The following is a 21,922-nucleotide window of genomic DNA, read 5'->3' as shown; positions in this document are numbered from 1 at the left end:
GACAGTCCATTGTGTGAGCTCATGTCCTAATTTACTTTAATATAATAAAACATATTCTTTAAAAATATGTTCCCAGCAAGTTACTGAACATGTTAGATAAAGAATATGTCTTTCTGTGTTCATCTAACCTTCAGGGTGTATAATCACCCTGGAATGAAAGTTTCAGAAGATTGTTCAATAATTCACATTAATCACTAATTGACGCAATTTTGTCCCTCTTCACTTGGCTTAAATCAGTAGAAATGTTTTAAATTCCATTCCTCACCCCCAGCTCCAGCCAGGAAATTCTGCCTGCCCTTGTGAGTTCATTCAGTCAGACACAAGCAGACCTGACTGTCAGCCTCTTTTGGTATGCAGAGCTGACTTCTTAGGGCTAGTATTATTAAGATTGAGTTTTGACATTTCAAAGGAAGACTGGAAGATTTTTTTACCTCTTCTGGAATTTGAAAGAGAAAGATAGTAAAGTTTTTTGTTTTTGTTTTTGTTTTTTACCTTGTGTCATATCCACTCTCACCAATCACTTCCCCCCTCCCACAAGCATCGTTTCTACTAATTAGAGAAAATTTTGTCTGTACCTTTAAGACAAGATTTACTTCATTTCCTAGATTTACTTCATTTCCTAATTAACTGCGAGAATAAACAAAAATAGACTTTGATTTTAGCTCTCACAATGGGTTTTCTAGCTTAAGGATCAACTTCGCACACAAGGTCTCTGCTACTCACCTCTCACGATCATCGCTCACACGTAAGACTCATTAACATTTTCCTCACTTCCATGTTCCAAGGACAAAAATAATGCAGACTAAAACCATTTGTTTTATTCTAATAGGAAAACCCATTGGGATTCTATTCTAAGAGTTTCAGATTTAAAAAAGAACACGTGCACATACACACAAGGCTGAGAAATAACGAACTCTTGGTTTAATTTTCCTTTATCTTTGTAAGTATTTATCATGTTTTTTATCATAAAGTTTTATATCAGTTTAGACAAAGTTCACTTACTATCCTCTGTGGAATGCTTGCTTCAGAACCTTTATTTTTCTATTGTTACTGGGGTAAAAACTTGTCATTTCTCAGAAATAAACCATTCAAACTGTGTGTAGTAATCAGAATACGTACATGTGAAAAAATGTGTGATAGTATGTTTGGGATTGTGTATTTATATATCTTTATTTCATTTGAAGTAATATTTTATTATTCACCTGCTGATTAAGGAGCAATGTAAATGATCTGAAATATTCTGCATAGCTTCTTGGTTTACTGTTGTTTCTAGTAAAAATATACATATTGAAGCTCTTGATGTTGTTATGATTTGCAATCTTGTTGAAATATTAACCTTGACATTGTGTTATATAATTTGAAATTTATTATTTAAATAATCTCTTGTAATCACAAGTCTTATGATTTTGTCTTAAATTTTTATTTTTGATCAGTTCTGAGGCTTGAACTTTGAGTCTGTGCTATCTCTGAGCCTTTTTGATCAAGACTACCACTCTACTACTTTGAGCCATAGCATCATTTCTGATTTTCAGGTGGTTAATTGGAGATATGGGTCTCATGAACTTTTCTGCCCAGGATGGCTTGAAATCCCAATCTAATCTCAACCTCCTTAGTAGCTAGGATTAGAAGTGTGATCCACCAGTTCCTGGATAATTTTGCCTTGAATTTGCTCTTACATTCTTTAGGTATACTTTTTCTGATGCTGAATTCCAAACTAAACTTCTTTGTTCTAACCATGGTTTCATTAAATCCAAATGAGATAAGAATTTATCTACTTGTATTTAAAAGTACTAGATTTTGGGAAAATAGCTATCTAGAGATGTATGGATTCCAGTGTGCTTGCCAATCATCATACTATCCTGACCTGAGAGGTCAGCTGTCCAAACCTAGAGGTAGAAAAACAAATCTGACAGCAGATACACCTATTTACTTTACCTGTTGTCACAGTAGTTGGTTGGCAGTTTTCTGACTACTTAGCAAAACCAAGGTAATCATGATTTCTAGGCTCATAAAGAGGTAGGACACTAGAAATATCCTATTTGAGATACAGAATAAAACAAGATGAAAATAAAATGAAAAAAGATTCTCAGCTTACCTTACAGATAATACAAAAACAAAAAGAAAGAGAAAGCAGAAATTCAGAATAACCACTTACGTAAAACTGTCATATGAATCAAATCAACACATTTTTTATTAAATAATTTATTAACATTTTTACATCATATTTCAAATGACAAGTTTAACAAACAAGTGTTCAAGAAGGGAATCTCTATAAACAATCACTGGGACTTAGTTTTTAGAACTTAATCAAAATTAGGCTAAAGGTTTGTATGTCATAGAAACATTAATTTATGAAATAAGACATTGTGTCTATAGAGTCATAGGATTTTATGTCTATATTGTTAAGTTTATTTTTCCATTACCATGTCCATAGCATTGGGTATGCAAATATTGAGTCCTTGCTCTTGTACTGTTTGGATCTAATAGCCACATATTAAAGATGTGCCTTTTTTTCCATAGGTCTTGACTTGTCTCAGTAAGCATGATTCGCTCTAGATTCATCCACTTCCTTGCAAGTATCATTATTTTATCTTGTCTGTTGACTATGTAGAATTCCATTGTATATATGTATACCACATTTTCTGTATCCATTAATCTGCAGTAGGGCATCTGGATTGTTACCATTGCCTGGCAATTGTGAATACTGCAGAGATGAACATAGCTGAGCAGGTGTCCTTATAATATCTTGGGTTATGGTGTTTAGGGTAGATGCCCAGAAGTGGTATGGTGGGATCATAGGGAAGGTCAATTTTCAATTCTTTAAGAAACCTCCATACTGCTTTCCAGAGTGGCTGAACTAGTTTACATTTCTACCAGCAGTGTAGTAGGGTTCCTTTTTCTCCACAACCCCGCCAGCAACTGTCATTGTCTGAGTTCAAAATCTTGGCCATTCTTATTGGTGTAAGGTGGTATCTTAGGGTTGTTTTTATTTGCATTTCATTTATGACCATAGATGATGAACATTTTCTCATATGCTTTTCTGCCATTTTAATCTCTTCTTCTGATAAGTCTCTCTTTAGTTCCTTTGCCCATTTAGTGAATGATTTGTTGGGTTTTATTTTTTTTGGGGGGGGGATTCGTTTCTTGAGTTTCCTGTAGATACTGAATATTAAGCATTTGTCAGATGTATTATTGGTAAATATCTTTTCTCAGTTGGTTGGTTGTCTCTCTACTTTTGCAACTATGCTTTTATCTGTACAGAAACTTTTTATTTTTAGGTAGTCCCATTTATCGAATCTCTCTCCAATCTGTTGTGTCCCTGGGATTCTGTTCAGGAATCTTTTGCCTGTGCCTATGAGTTCCAGTGTCTCTCCTACTTCATCATGCAGCAGTTTCACGGTTTCCGGTCTGACATTGAGGTCTTTGATCCACTTTGAGTTAATGTTTGTGCATGGCGAAAGGCTAGGGTAAATTTTCAGTTTTCTGCATGTGGCTACCCAGTTTTTCCAGCACCAATAATTGAATAGACTGCCCCACAATTTTTTAAATGAGGTTTATATATATTAATTAGGTATATTTTCAAGACTAAAATATTGTTTTGTGCTTAACATCTATTATATGAAATGAGTAGAAAATAATTTTTGAGGACAAAATTAATTACATAGTAAAGCTCCCAGAAAATTATTATGAGAGTGACAAGAGACTTAAATTTGAACATTTAAGTTATCTCTTTCTAGAAAGAGAATGACAAGTCTATGGGATAGAGGAGATGAGTATCAGTAGTTATAGAAATAGTAGAAGAATAAATTTTCTCAGTGGGAAAAGCTTTGAATAAGCTTTGAATAAACTTTAGTTGGCTGTAAAAAGAAGAAAACAAAGTAAAGCATAAATTTATGATATAAAATTATTTAACTATTCTAATGATGATGAGAAAAATGGTGTAGGTTCATAGATACAAAAATGTTATCAAAGAATAAAAATAAATTCAACAAGCACATAGAATATAATATGATAGCGAAACACCACGAACATGCTAAAAGCAGATTTAATATGGAGAAAATTTGTAAAGTGAAGGGGAACTGAGAGAATTATTCAGAGTTCAGCATCTGGAAATAAATATACAAAAATATGGTAGAAATTTTAATGTGTAAATAAGACTATTAATGTAGACCTTCAGTACACCAGCAAAAACCATAATATAATGCTATACATTTGTATCAATAAGTTGAAAATGTATGAGATATCAAGTTTTTCAAAGCATAAGTTTCAGGAAGAAAAGGAAAATGCATAATTGTCAAAGACTTCCTAAGACTTTTACCATGCTTTTCAAAAACACCGGTTTCAATTGGCCTTTCTGATAGTTTTTATAATCCACCAAAAGGATCAAAACTTTTGTACATGCTTTGTTTACATAATCAAAAATAACAATCAATATCACATCCTTTTTTTGGATTGAGCATAACCTACATAATGCATCCAGATAAAACTAAAATACAAACTATATCTGAGTAGATATTCTGAAATTAAAAATTCACTTATAATGTAAAACCAATTTGTGATCAGGTTGAGTTTATTTTAAAAATAATATAGTGCCTAAACAGTATAAACCATATTAAAGTAATTGAATGCATTAATAAATTATAGGTGAAAATAATAGGCTCATATTATTTCAGCTTAATAAGCACAGAAAATGGCATTGTGTAAAATTCTACATTCACTCGTTGTTACACCTCTAAATAAATTAGGAATAGAAATCTTTCCCCTATTTTCAACCAGAGAAGGGTTGTTTTAAAGAACCAAGACTTTATTTTTCTTACTAAAATCAAAAGCATACTCTTTAAATTTTGAAACAATGAAAGATTTCATTTTCCACTGCATTCTGCCTTCATTGTTACAAAATTTCTAAGTGATGCAATTAAACAAGAAATAGAACAATTCACAGGGAAGAAACAAATTATTACTGCTCGTATGGAAAATGTACTATTAATATTTGATATTCTGATAAGCTGTTATTTAAATGGTAACCTTCTATCAATTTGGATGTATTATTGTTTAGTGTTTCATACAATTGAGAGTGTTAATTCTTTACTGATTGAAACATGCTCAGCTTGTTATTTGATGTATTGAAATTTTAATCAAAGAAATGCTGAAAATAATTCTCACGACAACCACTTCACCTTAAACCAATTAGAGGTTTCTAAAATGTTTCACATGTTATTTATTGCCATAGGTTGTCTATCTGAAACTCATCTTCAGAGCTGGTTGTCCTTCCACCCTGAACTTGAGGGTTGGAGACTTGGCAGAGCTTTCTGTTCTCTGGGTGTCTATCTGTCTCTGGAATTTTGCACCATATGTGCTATCCAATTCCCTATTTTTAAGAGGTACAGATTTTGTTCTCAAAATCATTTTCTTTCGCTGCCCTACACCCTTTCTCTTGCCTCTTTCACAGACAATTTGTTTGTAACTTTAAATCACAAAAGGCTTAAGCATGTTAGGCACAAAATCCAGAAACACATACTTTCCCACTTATCCATACTTTCCTCCCCAAAGGAAAATAGCAGAGCTGACAGAATTATTGAACCACTTGAATGATATGGGGAGGAAAGCTAAATAAAAGTAGAAATAGATTAATATTTCAAAATAAAATCACCTCATAGCACACACCATCATATCTCATGAACTTTACCACTTCAATGTATTCTCGCCACCCTCCAACTTCTGATCTAATATCTATGTCTTTGTATCTGGGGGTTGGTTATTCCAGAACCTTAGAAGGTCACACTTACTATAGCTAAAGATGAGAAATGGTGGAAAATTAACCATCACATCCCCACAGCTTTCAATGACACAATGGAATATGAACAATGAGTCCCCCCATCAAAAATAATACCTACAGTGCCTAAGGCTTTAAATAAGTTTCCAAGTCTCAAAATATGATACCTAAAAATGAAAAAAAATAAATTCAAAAATGACTTGGCACATGTAGGCTAGGAAAAAATTTTCCAATCTCATAGGAAAAGATAAATAACAGATGTAAATTTGGAGAAAAATCTATGTTAAGATTATGTGACAAACACCGTTAATTTGACAATCTTTTCCACTTCCAAAGTAAGGAGCACATTGTTTTGTGAAAATAAATGGAAAGACACAAAGTGTCTACATAAAATTTATTGGATATGAAATCGAAGAAGATGACAGCCATAGAATAGAGAATTATTAAACACATTTCATGAGTGGTTTCCGCACTGATTTGGAAGCAGGAAATAACAAAGATCGTCAGTTAAATTGAAGCTAAGCTAAGTCAAGAGAAGTTATCCAATATAAATCATGGAAAATATGTTTTAGAGGTTCTGGAGCGTGTTCATTGAATTCTAGTTTTGGTAAACATGTTCTTGTGTGAATTATCCAGTGGCATCCTTCTTCCATGCTCGGGGTTCTTATTCTATCTACTAGATACTGTGACATCTGCAAATTGTTCTTCTTGGGTTTTAAAGGGAAAGAAAACCTTTAATCAATAATTGGATATCTTCACCAGATATACTATTTGTCCTCCACATTTCTTAATTTCAGAGCTCTATGTATCCTTACATTATTTCTTTGTTTGGCCCAGGGGATTCCATTACTTGCTCAGTCCTATCTTTGATCATCCTTTTGTAACTAGATATGTGGTAGATCCAAATATACTTGGTGGTATGTAACTACTGTTATTTTTTTAATTTAACATTTTCTTTCACTTCTTTCATATATCTTTAAAAACTTCAAAAAAGTGCATAAATCAAAGACTGATATTTGCTTTCATCACTTCTATGTTTCAAGGTCATATCCAGGACATGTGAAGGAATCCTAAAATTGAGAAGTATAAATGTCAAGATATACATAATGGAAATATGTTTACTGAAGTTGTGCATGAGCTCTGTAGCTCAAGATGATGTCTTCAAATCTCACTCAAAAGAAACACAACAGAGTGACCTTGGAGCAACTGTGTTCTCTATGATATAAAGAGAACTGCCCTAGTTTGCCCTCAATACTTCCCCACACCCTCTCAAAGGAGTTTTGTGTGCCTCATATTTCAGCATTATTCATGTTAGTTTGAGAAATTAACTTTTTGATATCCTATTTAAGGGTGATTATGGAGAGAAGGAGCGACAGGGATTTACCCATTGATGCTGTAATCAAAAACAGAAAGCATGAGTTGCAGCTGTTCAGCTCTGTCTAAGCAAAAAACAACAACAAAACAAAACAACAACAACAAAAAACAAGGCTCCTAACCAGCCATCACCAAACACCTTTCACTTAGTTCCCATGGCAACAGCTCTATCCCCTGGCTCCCAAGATGTCTCTAATGCTTCCAACTAGTTGGATTCATTGGCACCTGCTTCCCTTGCCAGCTCTTGTCAAAACTTATTAGAATGAGAATCTTTTCTGATAGCACTAGTGGGAGAAGAAAGCAAACAGATTTCTTTCACCGGAGGTTTCTTTCAACTCCCAGTCAAACCAGCATCTCTTCAGTTCCTAAGGAGTGTGTTTACTTGGGCTCACTGTGCTCTGGTTAGACATTCTCTTACCAGCAGACACACTGAAGCAGTGATGTGCCCAGCTGAAAAGCTGTTATTGCCGAGGGCTTTTGTTCTAGCCTGTGATGCCCAGGTTTATGATGCTTCAGGTGGGAAGGAAAGAGTTATTCCAAGGAGCAGGTGTTCTGGTCCTTGAGGAAACATCAGCCAATGGGAGCAGTCACTGATGATGTAATGCTCTTAACATCTTCCAACCTTCTGAGCTTGAGGGTGGGGATTTGTGGAGGTTTGGATTTTCTCTGGCCTATATTGAACTAGATTTTTTTCTCTCCAGCTATTTATGTCCTGTCACTTAAGTTTAGGCTTTCTCAAGAATACTGGCATGCTGCTTTTAAGACAGGATTCAGAGCAGAGCCAGACAAGCCGGATAAAACAGCAAGTGTGACAGCAAACTTTTTGCCTATTATCCGGTATGGTGGTTTTATGCATCTTTGTAGCAAATGATACCTTTCTTCCCTCTACCTGAAGTGACCCCAGATTTGATAACAGCCAAATTATTTTACACTTATTCATTTCTTCAGTCTTAAACCATCTATTAAAACCTCCAGTGCTAATGATGATCCTGTAATTTTAGGGTAACAATCAGTCTCAGGTTCCCCAAAGTTCATGTTTAATACTGAATTTGACAATGTCCTGGAAAATCAGAACCAGACCTTCAAAGTGAAGCATCAAACAATTATTTAAGAAAAAAAATGAGAACTTTAGAACAAATTTTGTTGCACAGGAAAAGTTATCCCTGCCTAACTGAAACACATGCAATTTTCTGTCAGGCCAATGATTTGATTTCTACTGTATCTTAGGATTGTGTGTATGTGTTCAGTAATGGTTTCATAGTGACAGAAACATTGAATTTCTATTGATCAAAAGCATGTAGACTCATTTTCAACAGTTTGTAGTACTTACTTTCTTTACCTTCTTTCCTTTTTTATTTGTGGTCCCCAAACACTTCATCTTCTAAAGAAAATTAGTGACTGTGGGAGAATCTACTGAAGTTTTTATTGAGGAGATGGAAAATGGGTCTTACACTGTCCTTCACTGGGGAATAAAATTAGATATATTATTTTACCTGTCCATGGAGATGCTTTGCTTTTTGTACTCCTCTTTACAAGGGTTCCCAGGGCCACCATCAATATAAGATAATTATACCAGTTTCTTATTTACTTTATTGGGAAAAATAATTTTCATTAATCCTTTTTTTCTGTTTTATTTATTTATTTATTTATTGTAATTAATAAAAGGGTTACATGATATTTGCCAGATAGAAGGTGCATTAATTCACATATATTGATACCCTTTCACATGTCTTGGTCCCCATTACCCTCCCCTCCACTCCATCCCCCCCCCCTCTTGGTTTTCCCCCCTTCCCTATCCAATTTCAAATAACCAAATACAAATAAATATCAGATAACAAAGTGAGATACTGTAACAATATGAGATAACCAAGGACAGCAAAGGAGATGAGAGATATCCTAGAGGTCCATTCCTCCATTCAATTAGCTTCATACTATATGGCCTTATGTATCAAGTTTTTGCTCTATTGCAGATATTGAAACAAAAGCCATATAACCAATGATTGCTGTCCTTAAGGTGCTATGTTATCTCTCATCTCTTTTGCTGTTCCTTTTTTATCTCATATTGTCACAATCTCTCACTTTGTTATCTGATATATTGGATACATTTGTATTTGGCTACTTGAAATTGGACAGGGAAGGGGGGAAAACCAAGAAGGGGGGGGGAGGGTAATGGGGACCAAGACATGTGGAAGGGTATCAATGTATGTGAATTAATGCACCTTCTATCTGGCAAATATCATGTAACCCTTTTATTAAATACAATAAAAATATTTAAAAAAAGAGATGAGAGACAACATAGTACATTAAGGTCAACAATCATTCATTGTATGGCTTTTGTTTCAATATCCTGGAGGTCAATTAGCTTCATACTATATGGCCTTTTCTTTTTTTTGCCAGTCCTGGGCTTAAGGTCAGGGCCTGAGCACTGTCCTTGGATTTTTCTCAAGGCTAGAGCTCTACCACTTGAGCCTCAGCACCACTTCTGGCTTTTTGTTGTGTATATGGGGTACCAAGGAATTGAACCCTGGTCTTCGTGCATGCTAGGCAAGCACTCTGCCACTAGGCTAAACTCCCAGCCTTCTATTTGGTCTTATGTATCAAGGTTTTGCTCTATTGCAGATCTCTGCTAGTAGAGCCCAAGGTTTCTACTGATTATGACAAATGAGGGGAACCACTGAGCCTAAGTTCCTTTGAGTCTGGCTTACTTCACTTAATAGGATTTTTTCTAAGACTTTCCATTTCCTAACAAATGGGGCGATGTCATTCTTTCTGACAGCAGCATAGAATTCCATTGTGTACAAATACCACAACTTGTTGATCCACTCATAAACTGAGGGACATCTAGGTTGATTCCATATTTTTGCTATGGTAAATAGTGCTGCAGTGAACATTGTTGTGCTAGTAGATTTAGTATGCCCTAGTTTCTGGATGGTTGGGTAAATGCCAAGTAGTGGAATTGCTGGGTCATATAATGCTTTCCAATGGTACATTTAAGAGTGTGGGAGACCTTGTAACTAGTACTAGATTTTCTTTTTTTATATATTTTTATTGTAATTAATACAAGGGTTACATGATATTTGCCAGATAGAAGGTGCATTAATTCACATACATTGATACCCTTTCACACATCTTGGTCCCCATTTAAAAAAATGTCTTTTAAGTTCTAGGAATATACTATTGTCAAACATACATTTGGGAATTGCTAGCTCAATTCTTTTTCTTTTGTATAGTACTAGATTTTCATTGTATGCCGCAGACAGAATCTATGAGTAGCTAGGACTCAAACAATTTTAGAAGAAATTTAGGATTATAAAAATCAATTAAAGAATTAATTCAAGATAATAACATTTTGCTAGATCAAATGGTAGTAGACATAATTTATATTTATACACAATACACACACACACACACATACACACACACTTGGGTGTGGAAACCTGTGCTACCTGGCAATATAACTTTGATACATCTAATTTGTACAAGTACAGCTTCTTGACAAACCATGTGTCCTTATGAGACTTATAATTTATTCTGGAACTAGACCACATTGAGGGCCAGACATGTCAACACATGGGCTTAACACGAGCAATGGAAGGAATGATGTGATCAATCAGTGATGTGACTAGAAACACTGAAAAACTCTGGAGAGAAGGAGACAAATTTAGGATGTCAGACTTAAAATCTCCACTTCCAAAGCCCAGTTAAATTTTGTGGAAGCCATTGCCTTATACTTTAGCCACATATGCAGTCTTCTGCATGCCTGCTATAATTTAAAAGTTAAAAAATATCACAGAGAAAACACAGATTCAATAATATAAAAATTGTAATATACCTGTTGCAGTAAACAACAGTCTTTGACGTTGTTCCTAACTATACTCTTTAAAGTTATTTTAGCTGTTTAATACTGTTCTTTAAACTAACAAATTTATAGTCGATCCTTCTAACACTGAAAAGCTTTATTTTCTAACTTCTTACTTTATAAGAAAAAGTTAGCACTTAGGACATCACAAACACTAATATCCACATGCATACAACCATACATAAACATACATAACAGTATGATACCATTTCTTGGGTATTGGGTTTTCATTCTTGAGTTAGCAGTTGTTTTTTTATTCCTTTATTTTCTATTAGTTACCACTAGTCTCTCCCTGAACCCACTGACAGAAACACAACATCTTTAAGCCCAGTCTTCTTGAGACTAACTTCTCAAATAAAAACAATTGTATCAACTTTCCTTTGGGACTTCCTTTCAGGACATTGTTCTGTGAGTGCTGTCTTAAATGGCTTTTTATGGAACAGCTAACTTCCCTATTCTCTTCCTGGGACTCTTGTCTCTCCCACTCTAGCTCCTCCATGTTTTTGTTGATGTTGTTGTTGCCAAAATCACAGTATTTTTCTTTCCTCCTATGAGTCGTTTATATAAATTCTGTGTCTCATGTACATTTTTTTAGTTCTGTATTGGCTATTATTCTTTTTTTTTGCATTTCTTTTTATTTATTTATTTTTTAAATTGTAATTAATAAAAGGGTTACATGATATTTGCCAGATAGAAGGTACATTTACTTCAGAATTATCTAGTTCAACTTTTACAGAAGTATCGAAAGAAATGTTCATCTTCCACTATCTGGACTTGTAGCTTATAAACATGGTATATGTTGCTGAGTGTTCATGGCGTGATTCCTGAAGACCTCTGCTTTACAGGTATGGGCCCCCTGTATAGCACTATCAGAAGAATGTGGGGCGCTGGGAGGCGAGGTCTAGAGGAATGTCTGCAGGTGTTTGAAGCATGCTTTCAAAGTGGATCGTGGCATCTGAGCCCTTTGCTCAGTGTCTATAGGGTGAGTTGTTCTTTGTTTGCTACAGAGTCTTGCCATCATGTACTGTCTCAACAAGTTTAGAAACAATGGGGTAAGTCAATTCTGGGCCAGAGTTTCCAAATACGTGAGCCTAAGTAACTTTTTTCACTTTATATCTCAAACATCCATTTCAGTGATGGAAAACTGATTAACATATAACACTTAAATTATTTACATCTTCTGTAAAATTAGCCTTTCCTCATTTGTATTTCTAATATAATGTTTTCCAGGATGGAGAATATTTCATGTATGACTTTTAGGACTTTTGACAAATGGTGTTATTCAATGACTAAATTTCCCAACACTGATTGCTAGTAGGTAGAAATCAAATTCACTTGTGTATGTGTACTACCTGTAATGTAACTGGATTTCTGCATTTGTTCTATTAGGTTTCCTATATATTTGCTGAACTTTCCTTGGTTCTTGAATAGGTATGCTTAAATTATTTATTAATTTATTTTCTCTGATTGTATGAGGTCAAGGATTTCTTTCCTGCCTTTTTGATACTGGTGAGAACATTCAGCAATATTTTGATTATGAATAACAGTATAAAAGTAACTATTTTTCTTCCTCCCTGAAATTAAGTGAGAGTTCAAATCTCTCACTACTAGGTATGTTGCTATTAGTAGCTCTTTTTGCTTTGGCTAGATGTGCTGGGTTAATTATCACCTTGATCAATTTGAGAAAAATATTTAAAGTTATATTGTTGTAATTTTTAATTTCTATTTTTTCTTGGTCTCCTTCTTAAACTTTAAATAGTTAAATATTAAATCTCTAGTATTGTCATTTTAAAATTTGTTCTTTCTCTTTCTATATATATTTTAAAGCATTTTATTGAATAGAATTATATAACCATAAACTATAAAATTCACTCATTTTAAACCTAAGAATCTTCAGTAAGTGGACAGGGTTCTCTCCCATTAGCAAAATTCATCTTGAGCATGTTTCCATCATTCCAAGGCGAACCATCTTGTGCCAGTACAGTGAATCCTGACTTCTGTTCTACACTCAAGCAGCTTCTAGGTGGGTCCATCTTTCTCTTTGGAAAATATGGAAATTATTTTCCCAGTGTACTGCTTTAGCATCTTATCAAAAATTGTATATGTGTTGTAGTATGTATTTTTTGCCAGTTATACACTATTTTTAATTATTATTGCTTTATAGGAAAATTTCAAATCTGGTAAACCTTTCTCATTATTCATTCTTATCAACAATTCTTCATTATTTTTCTTAGTTGAACACACATATTTGTGCATATAAATGTTCATATATACATATACACATATATGCATATGTATCCATACTTTACTAAGATTTTACTAGGTGTATATTTGGAAATGTAAGTCTGAAGTTATTTGTGTCATAACAAATGCATAATTTCTTTAGGGTTTCTTTGATATTATTCTTTGGAATATAATATTTTGTTAAAATTAAGATGTTGTGCAGAGGAATTATAACTCTATACATTAAACAATGAGTACAATTTTTCTTGGATCATGTCATCCCTGTTTTTGCTGTTGCCTGTTTTGCCTTCCTGTCCTTCCTGCAAGCAGCATAGTTCATTTTTACACAGTGCATGCTGAATAATATAACTGCATTTGTCTGCCTTTCCTCCCTACATTTTTCCAGTTAATTCTTCTTAAATTATTGTTTTTTCAAGGTTACTTTTGCAATCCAGACTGGACCATTTTACTACTGTATCTTCAAGGTCTTTTATTCTTTCCATTGTCACTTCTACTCTTCTACTAATTCCAGTGGATGAGGAGCTTCCATTAGTTACTATAGTTTAATTCTAGCATTCTCTTCTTTTCTTTTGGCAATAAATTCTATTTCTTAAATAAGTTTGTTCTACATCAAAAGATTTTGAGGGCTTATTTAAAATTATTATAGATAATTTAAATCTCTGCACTGTTTGATTCATGCTGTAGTTTCCCTCTCAAAACTTTTGCCACATCACACTCTATCACTGAGAGGAAAGAAAATTATCCCAGTTTTCTGTCATTTGCTCAGTTCTAAAATGGGAGTGGACAGAATGGCTTTACCTCTTCATCTGGTGAGGTGAAAATGTATTATCTCTCTTGGCCTTAGTGTAGGGGAATGATTGACTGACTCCGACCCAGAGTCTTTGAAGAGCACCAGGTGGTTGAAAGTGGGGCATTTTGGGCCTGGAGTTTGGCCTAGTGGTTAAAGTGCTTGCCTAGCATGCATGAAGACCCGGGTTCGATTCCTCGGTACCACATACATAGAAAAAAGCCGGAAGTGGTGCTGAGACTCAAGTGGTAGAGCTCAAGCCTTGAGAAAGTCCAAGGACAGTGCTCAGGCCCTGAGCTCAAGCCCAGGACTGGCAAAAAAAAAAAAAAGTGGGGCATTTTTTAGTGTTTCCAGTCTGTTAGCAAGAGAAAACTGTCTTTATTCAGAGCTCATTTGTGTGTATGTGTGTGTGTGTGTGTGAGTGTGTGTGTGTGTTTCCTCCTGCTTCTGTTATATTTCAGAGTTGTGAACTTCTCTATCTTGCCAATTGTGAAATATAACATGGTTGACCTGTGGGTCAAAACTGAACCTCTATCTGACTTTGTAAATAAATTTTTATGAAATGCCATTCATTTTTTTTGCTACAAGGGCAGAATTAAGTAGTTTGGTAAAGGCTGTATTGCCTGAAAATATACATCTATTTGGTCTTCAATGAGAAAATTTTTTCTGACTTCTAATATAAAGGAGAAAGAGAGAAGAGAGAAAGAGAGAGAGAGAGAGAGAGAGAGAGAGAGAGAGAGAGAGAGAGCAGACAGAGATTGAGAACATAAAGAACTGATGAAACTCATTGTTGAGTTGATTTTGAATCATCTTGATTTTCTAAACATATTACCTTATTTTAACACCTTTCTGAATTTTCCAATAAAAGCTAATATATTTTCCAGGATATGATTGCAATTCGAGATAGGAATATTAGGAAATATAACCACTATGTGTCTTGGCTTGAATCAAAGCCTCACTAATTTAATTTAAATTATTTACTCAGATAACACCTGACATGCACATTTATCCTTTTCTACAAACAGTTTTCAACAGGAGCTCAACAAGGAAATGAATATCTCCCAGAGAAGAATCAGGAATCAGGGAAGATCTGGGAAGTTAACTATAGTAGAAGAAGTAATGGATTTTAGCTCAACATAGGAAAACAAAATCATTTACTTGTTTGTATATATGTCTGTCTGAGAGACAAGCAATATATCTCACACTGGAAAAATCATAAATCTGAAAGGACAAACCACTAACAGATACAACATTTGATTGCAACAGAGTTTGCGATGAAAGAAATAAAAGGAAAACAATGGAAAACATGATGTCCAAAGCTAAAAGATACCCACTTGAAAGCCAGGTAGGCCATGGTGGGATTAGTAGATGAACTGTTCAAAGGGAGTGTGAAAATAAAGATTTCCAAATATGTTATAGAGTATTGTGGTAACCACACAGAAATTCCTAGTCCTGTTCTGAAATGAGGACGAGAGTGGTGTTCAACAGAGTAGGAGATGGAACAGAGTTGAGATGCATAGTTGGTGAGAATGGGGAAATACCTCAGACTGGGGGACCTCCCACTGCGCCCAGGCATGCCAGTTGTCAGGGTTATGGGTGTTAGGTGGGGATTTCCAGGTGCAATAGGAGAGAGCAAAGGAGAGGAATTATTTCTTCCAGGTGGACCTAACAACATTCTCCTGAGGTATACTCACGGTGTGGACAAGTGTCATAGTCAAGTAAATCTCAGAAATAAAGAGTGGAAAGATGCAAGATGCTCTTACATCTGCAGAATGTAAAGGTGAGATTGCAGCAGGGCACACAGGTGTGTATATATAAATATATATATATATATATATATATGGGATTGCTTTTTGGTGACAAAGTAAGTTAGCCTCAAAATATGAGTAGGTGTTTCAGTAAATAGGCAAGGTGACTGTCTTTCGGATAAAGGCATTAACTGGGGTATCTGAGGCTGTCTTTGAAATCTAATCTTGAAAATTGATGATTTCATTGCCTTTATTTACATCCTTCACCTTAGGGAAAAAGGAAGATAGGCATATTTTTATCTTTATCGTATAATAAAAATAATTTTATAAATAACTTGTACAATTTTTATAAATAACTTATTGTAAGATAAAAATATGAACAGAAACTCTCTGCAAAATGGATTGGTATTTAGGTAGTCAATAAAGATTATTATGATAATATTATGACTTTACTCTTTCCCCTTCTTTTGAGAGAACATACGCTCCTAACTATATCTTTTGATATTTCTTTTCCTGCCTCTTCTTGTTCTTTGCTTCCTTCATTTGTTTATAGTCTCAACAAAAAAAATAAACAGCCACTGAGGTTATTATTTACTAAAGGATTAATTATGATTGTATTAACTTAAACTCTCTTGATGTCAGTGTTACAAAAGTCATTGTGCTGGATTCTTGGAATTGGATAGAAGTCAATATAAACATATTCAAAACTGTATAATGAAAGAGGATGATGTCATTGGGGTGGGTGTTGGTATGCTGTTCTCCATGGCCCTGTGGTCCAAACATATGCAAAACAATCCATAAATATACTTGCTGTTCAGAAGACACCACCGTATACAATTTTGAGTTTTTTTAAACTTTTATTTATCTGTTAGGTATTTTCCCTTCTAATATTACAGACTGGATAAACCTAATTAGTATAAAAAAATCTAGCTTGATTGCCAAAGGGCATGTTATAGCCAGATTGTTTTCACATCATCTTATGACTTCTTACTGTGAGTTTGCTTGGAGTAGGGCTGAATGTTCAATAAATTGGAAGGCCTGGTTTCTTCCATGAATAATACAAAACCTCAAAAAGATTTCCTCAGAAATTCAGCCATCATTAGAATTATTCAAAGAATGAAAACTTTCTCCTGAAAGGAATTCCCAGAAGCTCATTTGCTATGTAAACAAATCTCTTGTCCTTAAGGTATGGTTGGTGCATATAAAATATTCAAATGTTGATACCTGATAGATTCTAGGAAAAAATAACTAAATTTATAAGTATTTCCCAGAGCAGGGGAGACCCTCATGGTTTAATGAGTCTTACAAGGTAGGATAAATTAGTGCAGAACATATCAAAGGTCTGACTTTTATAACTAGTATCATCAGGGCTATAATACTGAGACCCATTTGTTCTATGGGAGTATAGAAAATGAGACCTGTATCTTTCAGTCCATGAAAATTTGTTTCATTGGATTGAAAGTAAGGATGACAATGACTGTTATACAGACATGAGTAATGACAATATGTCATTATTTTTTAAGCTTGTCTTTTACTGTGTCCTTTTAGTACAAATCACTCTGTGGAGAACTTTTATATTTATTACCTCATTGAATCTTTGAGATAAAGCTCTGTGGTAGTTTCCAGCTTTATTCCTAAAATAGCAGTCACTATCAGGGGCCCCACACATGTGGTTTTATGCAATGTCAACAACATGGTCTATTCTAATGTAGCTGTGGTGGCAGGCACACCAGCATGTCCCAGATCAAGAGTTTCGGGCATTTAAAGTGATTTCAAAATGAATACCAGTTAGAGCTTAAATTATGGTTTTCTAATTCCTAAGAGAGTGAAGCTAGGCATTTCTGGGCAAGTTGTCAGAGTCACAGGCAAGAGTTCTTCCATTCAGGAAGGAATTTTCACAGAGACTTTCAGACTATAAAGAGTGAAGAAGATAGTTAGGGCAGAGAATCCTCATTGTAATCAAGTTTGTAGGCTAACTGTAACTCATCAGGCACGTGAGACTCATACAGTTGCAAGGTCAATTCCAGGTCTTGCTCATGATTGCACTAAGTCCTCTTATATTCTGATAGTGTCTCACCAATACTATTCCAAGTGCTTGTCAGCAAACCCGTAAGCAGATATTACTACTATACTGTCATCACCATCGGGGTTACCACTATGGCCACTGGTGAAAGTAGCAGCAGTCTTTGCTAATTGGACATTATAGCTTAGGAAGTCTGGACGACTTTCATAAGGCCATTAAAAGAGCATAGATTCAGAAGTTGAACTCAGATTGTTTGCTTCTTCAGAAAGTTGTCTTAAAAAGACATGATTGTTTTTTTCTTGCAGGATAAAGGATCAGGTCCATTTATTCATTCAGTAAACTAGTAACTATAGAGTCTGTGATATGGTCTAGCTACTATACTAGGTGCTAGGTGCTTAATAAATATTGGTTTGCTAGAGAAATGTATGCACTCATATCTGAAGATTCTCAATTTGAAATAAACCAACTTGGAAGTCCTAACATTTTAGTGTAAGGACTAAAGGGAAGGCAGATCTCTTTCATTCCTTTCATTTTCCTTTAGTTAGGTCTGTACTCAGCGGCAGAGGGACTGGTTTTTTTTTAAGCATACGGAGCTGAACATCTTCTAAGTGCTGTTGAAGTTCACTAGAGTGATGCTCTTCTCCCTGCCCCGTCCCCCAGAATGAAATAAATGAGTCTTAGGAGTAAAAAAGAAGAAGTAGAGGAAGAAGAAGAAGAAGGAGGAGGAGGAGGAGAAGGAGAAGTGAAGGAGAGGGAGAGGAAGAGGAAGAGGAGGAAGGGGAAGGGCAAGGGGAAGGAGGAGGAGGAGGAAGAAGAAAAAGAAGAAGAAGAAGAAGAAGAGGAAGAAGAAGAAGAAGAAGAAGAAGAAGAAGAAGAAGAAGAAGAGGAAGAAGAAGAAGAAGAAGAGGAAGAGAAGAAGAAACAATCTCCTAAGAAGTAAATCCTCCAGCTTCATCCCCAGCTACCTTTTTAGTAAATTGCATCTCAGTTAACCTCAGTGTATTTTGAGGTGAGGCGCATGGTCCCATCCAAACAGTCCATTCACATTTTCTTTTCCTCATTTGTACTATATCTATCAACACTCTTAGCAGATGGGAAGTCAGAGGTACTTAACTACAGAGAAGAAATGAAATCCACAACCTTGTAGGGACCCTTCCTCATAAAGGGAGGCCATGAACCAGGGAAAAAGCAGACTGTAATTAGGATCCATCCTGGCCTCATATTCAGATCTGGTCTCAAAAGTAAGGCAAGTGAAGTGATTTCAGTTCTCCAAGCTTATAACTTGGCACAGGCACTCTGGAATGGAAATCTCAAACTGAATTCATGCTTTTTGGTGGGGTCAGGAGATTTTCACATGAAGTGTGACTTTCGCTTCTGACAAGAAATGACATCGCTTGATCAGCACGTAATTCTTTGAAAAAAAAAAAACATTTGGCTGAGCTAAATGGAAACGCATCAGGCACAGACAGATTAAATTTTCCTTTAAATAAACATGGCCTTTCAAAAAGGCAAGGAAAAAAAAACGTTTGGAGCAAAACAGGCTGGGCATGAAAATTTCACATGAAATACTTCCTCTCCTGAGTAAGAATAAAAATCCCTTGCTGGCTTAACCAAGAGAAGAATTTAAAAGTGTTTATGCATTGGGAAAAGATGCGGCTTCCCTGACACCAAATTCAACTCTCCTCAGGACTCTGAGTCTGCAAAGACAGTTGCTATCTCACCAGAATTGTTTGGAATGCTGCTTCATCTCCAGGACCAGTATCTGAGGAAAGGAACATTTTGTTTTGACTGCTGATTTCAAGGGGTTAAGTCCATTATAGTGTGGAGCTGTCATAGCTGAGCAGGCAAGGGTTGGGGGAAAGCAGAGAGAAAGTGACTTTGTTAGCTGGCTTTATTTTTCTTCTTTTTTTTATTCTATCAGACCACCTACAGTGTGTTTAGTCTTGCCCCTAAGTTAAATCCTTTCTATAAACATCCTCATAGACACACAGAGGGATGTGCTTTTCTAATATCCTAGGTGCATCTCATCTCAATCAGCTTGACAATCAAGATTAAGCACCATAACATCCTAAAAAGATCAGCAGTTTCTTCCTGTTAAATGCAATGATTATATTTTAGGTTGATTGCTTTGCATTATGAAATAGTGTCGATAAGGGACCAAGACATGAGAAATGGTATCAATGTGAAGTAATGCACCTTCTATCTGGTGAATAAAATGTAACCTCTCTATTAATTACACTAAAATATATATGGAAAAAAACCTATAAAGTTTTCCACAAGGTTTTATTGCAGATATTTCTGACTCATTGCCTTTCTGTTTCTGTTGTACATGCCTTTCTTATGTGCCACGCCCATATCTGTCCTTATACTTTAGTTGCACTGGTTTCAGTGAGAAGGTTAGGGTCTTTCTTGCTTCTTTTCCATTGTCTACCACATTTAGTTAATTAGCAAGTCTAAATAATTTCATCAGCCACCAATCTGTATGTTAGAGACACTGGATTATAAAGAATAATCCTGTGTTGGAAATTTTTGTCTAATAAAAGGAGGAAACCAAAACAAATACATAAAAAATGAGAATTGGTGGGGACAGATAGATAAATAGAAGCATCTATCATTTTTGCTCCATTAATGAGAATCCAGAGGAAAAAAGAGGAAAAGAATCAGGAACTGTAAAGAAGATGATGATGAGGTAATAACAAAATAAACTACAAACTTTGTATGAAATGGATAAATTTTTACATACAATTTACCTAAACCTGAAGCCACTTAAATATATCTCTAATGAGAAACAAACAAAACAAAGAAAAGCCTTTTACCTGATGGAAGCAATGCCCAATTTGATCACACTTTGGAAGAAAATTAACATCAATAATCTACAAATTCTGCCATGAAATAGAAAGTGAAGAAACATAACTAAACTCATTCCATGAAGCCAGTATCATATTCATTCCAAAACTGGAAAGAAACACAACAAAAGAAGATAATATTTGGCTAATGTCTGTAATGAAGACAAGATTTTCAAAATTCTTGAAAACTTAATTCTTCAATATTTAAAAACTATCATATGTTATGATCAAGTAGTTTCCATTCCAGATATTCAAAGATAGTTTAACATATGTAAATAAAGGAATGCAATATATCGCATAAACAGGATCAATAATAAAATCACTTGATTATATCAATTGACAAAGGGAAAACATTTTACATAATTTATTGTCATTTTATGATGGAAGCTTTAAAGTGCTCAGTAATGGGAGAGACATACATGGCAATATAGGCTATACAAGACAAGCCATGATCAACATTGTACCAAATGGGAAAAACTAAAATTATCTCCCTAAAGTTAGGAGCAGACAAGGGTATCCACTCTTGCCACTCTTACTTACTATAGTGATGGAATTTCTAATCACAACCATGAAGCAGAAAAAAAAAGTTAAAGAAATTCCAAGAGTGAATAAGAAATACATTTATTCCTATTTTTAGAAAATATGATTATCCACGTAACAGACTCTACAGAATCCACCAAGAAACTTCTAGATCTGATAAACACTGCTTATAACAAAGTAGAACAAAAAGTTTGTATTTAAAGTCTGTAAGCTTCCTGTATGCCAAGAATGAACAGGCTGAAAAAGAACTCAATTTTATTCACAACAGCTTCAGAAATAATAAAAGTCTTTAGATATTCATTTAACCCATTGATATAAAGCCTTTACAAACAAGTAATACAGTAGATTAAAGAATACCTTGTAGAAGGCATCAGAAGATGGAAAGAGATTCTAGGATCATAGATTGGTATACTTAATATCATAAAAACGCCCACAGTTCTAAAAATAATCTCTAATTTCAATTTAATGTCTGTAAAAATCCATGTGCCATATTTTACATAAAGTAAGTCAATTTTAAAAAATATGCTAAAAGACCTCAAAATGCAAAAAATAATTTTGAGTAAAAAGAGCAACACGAGATTTAACAATAGCAAGCTTCAAATCATACTACAGAGCGATAGTCACAAAAATAGTATGACATTAGCACAAAAGTCTCAGCATATTATTCATCCTCATTTATATATTCAGTCTTTCAACACACCTTTATTGAACATCTACTTTGAAACAGA

At 34.7% G+C, this 21,922-nt stretch overlaps 1 long non-coding RNA gene across 3 annotated transcripts in view; it reads left to right on the top strand.

Annotated features, from left to right (window-relative positions):
- LOC150049743 (uncharacterized) overlaps positions 1-21,922 on the top strand; it is a 45,238-nt gene that overhangs the window by 19,807 nt on the left and 3,509 nt on the right. Inside the window, exon 3 of one of the 3 annotated variants that reach the window (XR_016538880.1) lies at positions 15,063-15,374. The exons of the other annotated variants lie outside the window; for them this stretch is intronic. This is a non-coding gene — a long non-coding RNA (uncharacterized LOC150049743). Of the gene's footprint in view, positions 1-15,062; positions 15,375-21,922 lie in introns of those variants that run through there. 3 annotated transcript variants of the gene reach the window in all.

The sequence above is a fragment of the Megascapheus bottae genome, chromosome 19 (genome assembly GCF_031878675.1).
Source record: "Megascapheus bottae isolate mThoBot1 chromosome 19, mThoBot2.hap1, whole genome shotgun sequence".
NCBI classification, from domain to species: Eukaryota; Metazoa; Chordata; class Mammalia; order Rodentia; family Geomyidae; genus Megascapheus; species Megascapheus bottae.
This window is presented reverse-complemented; position numbering and strand designations above follow the sequence as displayed.